Source organism: Vicia villosa, linkage group LG4 (assembly GCF_029867415.1).
Source record: "Vicia villosa cultivar HV-30 ecotype Madison, WI linkage group LG4, Vvil1.0, whole genome shotgun sequence".
Classification (NCBI taxonomy): Eukaryota; Viridiplantae; Streptophyta; class Magnoliopsida; order Fabales; family Fabaceae; genus Vicia; species Vicia villosa.
Genome location: NC_081183.1, coordinates 20,837,427 through 20,844,350, shown reverse-complemented (window position 1 = coordinate 20,844,350; position 6,924 = coordinate 20,837,427). Strand labels below are relative to the sequence as shown.

General features: G+C 37.0%; 1 non-coding gene across 1 annotated transcript; it reads right to left on the bottom strand.

Annotated features, from left to right (window-relative positions):
- Positions 1-260: 260 nt before the first annotated feature.
- On the bottom strand, positions 261-367 carry LOC131600851 (small nucleolar RNA R71). The gene has a single exon (XR_009283456.1). It is a non-coding gene; the product is annotated as a small nucleolar RNA R71 (small nucleolar RNA).
- Between the last annotated feature and the right edge of the window lie 6,557 nt (positions 368-6,924).

Genomic DNA, 6,924 nt, shown 5'->3' with positions numbered 1-6,924 from the left:
TTCTGCTTCTGATCTCAAGTTCTTCTGATGCTTCCATAGACCCATGTTCTGATTCTGCTTGACCATCTTCTGATGTCTTGCTAGACCATGTTCTGATGTTGCATGTTGAACCTTCTGAGTCAAAGCTTCTGAGCGCTGATTTGTGCATACTCTTTATATATTTCCTAAAAAGGGAAATTGCAATGTATTAGAGTACCACATTATCTCACACAAAATTCATATCCTTGTTATCATCAAAACTAAGAATATTGATCAGAACTAATCTTGTTCTAACAATCACATCATTTAGGCAAGGAGATGAAGAATTCCTATTTGAAGCTTGGGAACGGTTCAAGGAGTTACTTAAGCAATTCCCTCACCATGGCATCCTCATTTGCATCCAACTCGGGACATTTTATAATGGGCTAGTTCCTTCTTCAAGGAACATGCTATCTAGTGGAGGAGAGCTTTTGTCTAAATCCTATGAAGAAGAGTATCGGTTGATTCAAAGCATCACGGCCAATACTTACCAAAGGACTGTAGCTAGAGCTAATGTTAGCAATGCTTACAAGAGACCTATGAAGTCACTGAAACTATAGCCCTTGCTGCTCAAGTGGACCAAATTCACCAAATGATGAAGAATTTGATGACTCCAGAAGCGCCCAAGCCTGAACTTGTAAAGGTGTTACTGACGCATCAGAAGTTTCATGTGTCTACTGTGGAGGGGGCACATTTGTTTGAAGAATGCACAACAAATCCTGTTTCTGCCAACTATGTGAGCAACAACAACATGTACAACAACACTTACAATCCTGGATGGCGCAACCATCCTAATTTCTCTTCCCATATCTCTATTTTCCTCAAAAGCTATCACCACTATAATCATTATTAACCAGCATAAGTCGCATCTCCATGTGCTTCCTCCAATAAATTCACATCCCTCATAATACTAACATCTCATTCCTTCAACTCATTTGTTAACAACATATCGCATTTGATCTTGTCTTAAACCAATTGCGATAGTAATCAATTAAGCCCAGAAAGCTTCTAGTCTTCGTAACAGATTTCAAACCCTCTTAACATAGAGTTGCATCTACCTTAGGAGGATTCGCAGATACCATTACTCAAAAGAGCATGATCGAGAAAACTCATTTCCTTAAATCATAATTTACACATTGACAACTCATTATAAGGTTTCATCCCTTTTGATACCGTAATTCCAATCGCAACATTCAATACGTCTATATCCTAATTTAAATCAATCATAATGTTCTCAATAAACACTGCAACGAACTGTCATAAGTATTCATAATTCCTACATCACGTTCTATAAACTTCCAATTAATTATCTTCATTCTTCACCTGAATCTGAAAGTAACCCGACTTCAATTCAATTACACTAAAGACATACTCATCTACTAGATGGTTCATCAAATCATCAGTCCCTCAAATTGGATACTCAATCTCAATAGTCACCTTGTCCAACTTCCTGGAGTCCATACATATTCTCATACATCCATTTTTCTTCTTAACGATAACATAGGAGCACCCTAAAGAGAAACACCTGATCAAAAAAACTTCTTCTCAAGCAATCCTTTCACTTGTTTCCTCAAATCAACCAATCCTAATGCTGAAGTCCTATAAGGAGCCATTGACATCAGTTTCGTACCTGGTACCAACTCTATGACAACTATACCTTACGCTCTTGAGGTACAACACTTATGTCATCTGGAAGTACATCTTGGAAGTCCACACACCACATACAACTCATTAACTACTCCTTTACTCTTTGTGTCCAATCAAGCAACACCATAAACACCATCACTTTATCTTTCACAATTCATCTGCTCGCTAAGACGATAAAAACATCGATCTTCCACTGTCACCAAACTCAAATCCACGCTATGGAGGTAAGCCGCATATATCTTCAGGAAAAACATCAGGTATTACACATCACTGGCATACCACTAGCCGTCACATTGCTCTTTATCCTTCGAGAAGCAAACATCAACAATACCCGATCGTTCTCCGTCAAAGATATCACAGCTCAACCGACAGACAAGAATCACAAATATGTACTCTCTGGTTTCGGAAACAACTTCGGTTCAACAAAACTTGCATCATTGCAATCAACGGCACACCAAACCAATACTTTGCAACAGAAACATCTCAGAGAAACAAACGCTTCTCCCCCACTTGTTTCAAAACAACTCCTACAGACGAATAGTTATAAAAAAACTCAAGTACCGACAGTGTTTCATACACATGTCGCATACCAAGGAACAGACAACATTAGAAAACTTGGCCAGACCGGCCGACCTACTCTGATACCACTAATGTAACACCCTTCTACCCCCCAAGGAATATTCGCAATATAATACGAATTAAAAATAAATAAGAATCACCAACAAAGGTGTCGCATCGTCATAGAACTTCACAATAACTAATCCTGCTCCATAACACAGGTTCTCAAAAATTAAAACATTTAACTTATTGGAAATATCATCAAAAGTTCAAACTTCGCAACAAAATTATAGTCTCAAAAACATCTTTATTTAATACTTCAAGTAAAATTCCATCACACTTCATAACGCATAAACCATGCTCATAGTATCTCAAAACAACGTAAAGCATCTCAATACAACATGCCAACAAGAACATATAGTTCAAATTCAACGTTCCCAAGCCCGATGTTACATATCAGAGCAAGACTCCCTTAACTCTAAATAAAACGCTACAAGACTCCATGAAGCTATCCTCTAAGCTAGCTGTTCTTGATAACCTGTGCATTACCCACGTGGAGGCAACATTAAAACAGAAAGGGTGAGTATTTCATAATTATTATAAAAGACATAAGGAATAAATATAGTGGCATACAATCAACCAATCACACATATACCAATACGACGTATCCTTCATATACACATACTTACTCACACCTACACATCATCACCTATTCACAACATCATCATATTATTCAATCACATACACCGTTTAATTCATCATTCACCTCACTATTAATCAAACATCATTAAATCATGCAATGTCACAAAGAATGCAATGCAACATCATCGACTCATGCATGTGGTACCAATTCATCGCTGATGACTCAGTCATCGTCCTCCAAAGATCCCCACCATAGGATTGATTCCCAATTGGAACGGGAGCTCAACAAAACGCACCAAATCCAACACAATGGGATTAAGGCCAACACTGGACCAAAGGCCCTATAACATCACTGGAATTTCGTCCTACAATATGCTATGAATGCATGATGCTCAACGTCACAAAATCAACAACCACGGCTAATTCAAATGGCATCATCATTCATGTATTCATCAACATCATGTCATCATCTCAATTACACAAATCATCATTATAACACATATTCCACATAGCATGTGTGTGCATTAAGGCATGCTTAATATCACTTGTTTCACACATCAAACATTCTCCATCACATAATCATCATCATATAAATATCATCATATAATCATCATCATACAAATATTATCATATAATCATCCTTGTCATAACAACTTCAATTCATCATAGAAAGCATACATCATGTTATATCAAAGCATAATCGTTCCCAATTATACAAACTTCCTAAACATCTTGGTCCACACAACACATAGACATCAATTACTCATGTTATCAATCTACTCAACAGCATTCATCAAACTCAAGCACAAAACACTATAATTCACTGTACCTAATTACATACAAAATGCCACCTAAACCTAACCAAACATGCACAGTAAATTTCAGAAAATTCCCAAAAATTCTAATAAAATATAAGTTACCATATTCTGGAATCAATTTTCAAAAATAGAAATTTTTATTTTTAGGGGACCGCGCTAAGCACGACTAGGTCGCGCCAAGCGGGCTCCTCCCTGCCTCGACTATCTTTTTTTGTTTACAGAGCGGGCTCTGCGATTCTGCTGAATTTCCTTGCACTACCTGCATCAAACCAGACCCAAATCTTTGCTTAAAAACTGTTTTTTATCAATAATTTTATGCGATTTAAGGTCTATAATCCTAGTTCTTATGTGTATTAATCATGTTAAACACAAAAACATAATTATTCATTATATCCCCAATCATCTTCATCAGCCCTAAACCTCCAAATCCTTAATAATTGTGGATTTGACCCTAGTTCATGTTATCATTCACCAATACAACAATCAACAATATCATACATCACATAGATCATATAAACCAAACAATCCATCATGGTAGTTCATCAATATCATCAAATTCATCATAAAATTCCAAACATAAACCCAACCTACAATTATCTAAACCTTAGATCAATTATAAGAATTATGATAAGTCCCTTAACTTTAGACTATTGGCTAGCTTGATTCTCTTCCCAATTTCTACGGTTGATTCTTCTGTCTCCTCTTCTTGCCCTAGCTCTCTCTTCCTCTGCCTCTTCTCTAAACTTTGATCGTACAAAATGAAACAACTAATCTCTTTTCCCTAGGTTAACCCTTGGATCCCTTTCTATTGTCTTCCCATCTTGCCATCACTTACACTTCACAAATGACTACCTTACCCTCATAGTCTCTACACCATAATATTATTTCTATTATTATTATTATTATTATTATTATTATTATTATTATCCTCTAATAATAAAATACTCCATTAATTAGTAAAAATAACTAATTAATTATTTAACTCAACAATAGTATTACTAATTAAACTCTATTAATTAATCAACTCAACATACCACTTAACCCAATGTACTACCCTCTCAACCCAATGACATATACCTCTAACCCTCAACAAATGTCATCAAAACATCGAAATGCCTAATTATCCTCCACAATTCGTCAAAACAATACAAATTCTAAATTTGGGGTGTTACACTCAATAGCTTCAACAGAGCATTATGATGTGTTTCTGAGCACAATTGCAGAGATAAGATAAAGATCTTAGATTGAGTTTTGCTAAGCTGATCGACCACCTTATAATCACTCTTCTTAATGATTCTCAGAAATTCTTCCATCTCCTTGGATGTTACTTCTTCAGGAGTCGAGCTCTTCCCCTTTTCTGTAGCATTTTCTGCTACCCTCTTTCCTTTAGCCTGAGCCAAAGCTTCAGAATTATCCCCCAAAGCGTTCTACAAAGGAGAAAATATGCGACCGCTTTGAGTAATCCTACCAGTACCCACGATATTAACAATTTTAGATTTTTCAGTTGAAGGATCAACCTCAAGCTTAGCCCCCTGATAAAAAACCTCTGCCCCATAATTCCAATGGGATTACCTTGTCGCTGCTATAAGGCACAGGACCAGGCATCGTAATAATCAAAGGAGCTTGCTTCCCAGAAGTGGGGATCTTTGCAGGAGTATACGAAATTGAAGCCACATTAACATCATCATCAACCTCTTCATTAGGCCGAACTCGCTCAAACTATAGATAACCATCATCAATTAACCAATGTACCTGACTTTCCAATCTATCACAGCCCGTAGGACATTCCAGACATTGTTCATAATATTCAAGATAACCCGGGTATATATCCATTTTCACCAATTCCTTCTTCACCAGAGGTAAGAAAAGACACAACTCATTCAGATCTTTAACCGAACTAGTACCATCAATAGTATGAATAGAATTCACCATAGGCCCCCCATGGGTCGGCATAGGATTTTGAACACCATTTGGCCCTTGGTTCGGGGTGAACTCAATAGCCTTTGAATCAATCAATTATTGAACATTATATTTCAAAGCCGTGCAGTTCTCAATATTGTGACCAGGTGCCCCAGAATGGAACTCGCATAGCGCATTTACGTCATAATTGGCATGTATCTTAGTAGGAGTAGCTAACGCTCTCAACTGAATCAACTGCATGTGAAGGAGGTGAGGTAATAATTGTGCATATGACATTGGAATAAGGTCAAAAACCTTCTCTAGCCTCTTAGGTTTTTGTTGATACTGGCGCGGGGGATACCTTTGTGGTTGTTGAGGGGCAGCAGGTATAGTAACAGCAGCTACATGCCACTTACCTCTACCATAATAAGCTGCATTGGCTTCACTATCATACCCCAAAATTTTCCCTCCTCTTTTCATCTTCAATGATTTAAGGTTCAAGGGTTTACTCAAACAACATTCTCCTAATCGAGGGCCTCCTAAATTAGGGTTTTCATTTTATCAAAAGAATTTGAATCTCCAAGGCCTCAAATGGATGTTAAGGTATCTTATATGTCTCAAGGCAGCTCCATGTCAAAAGTCAAGCTTCAAGTCCAAGGATTGCTCATTCAATGGCTCAAATGACCCACAGTCGATTATGTTGATCTAAAATTCAACTACAGTCAAAGTACAGTCAAAACTCCTGACTTTTGTTCAAACATCAAGTACTTGAGATTATATCCATCATTTGATCAAAGGTTGATCATGATCCATTAATAAAAACTCAGAAATGAACAAATTCAAAAGGTTCAAATTAGGGTTTTTTATAGGAGAAAGTCAACTCAACTTTGACCGGTCATAACTTTCACATGGAGTATCAGAAATTTCTCACTCAAAGCCTAATTTGAAGGAAATTGGATTCTCTACAACTTTGTCTCTCACAAGCCAAGGCCAGAAATGCTTCATTCAAGAGATATGGTCAAAGAGATTATAGGTCCTCCAAAAAGTCAACAAAAACACCTTTTGGGTCAAAGCTCATAACTTGAGCATGGAAACTTCAATTGAGATGAACCAAAAAAGGTCATTTAGAGGACTCTTTGAGCTTTCCAGAAAGTCCTAGATCATGTCCATGTGATAAAAATTGAAGGAGTTACGGCCTGCACAAGTTGGGTAAAATTGGAAATTTGCTTGAAACCCTAAGTGAACAAAATCCAATTTTTAAGTATTGGGCCTATAATTTTGAATTGTCCACGTGGTAATAAGCCCAAGAGAGGTCCATTGGTCCCATATAATTATTCATGTA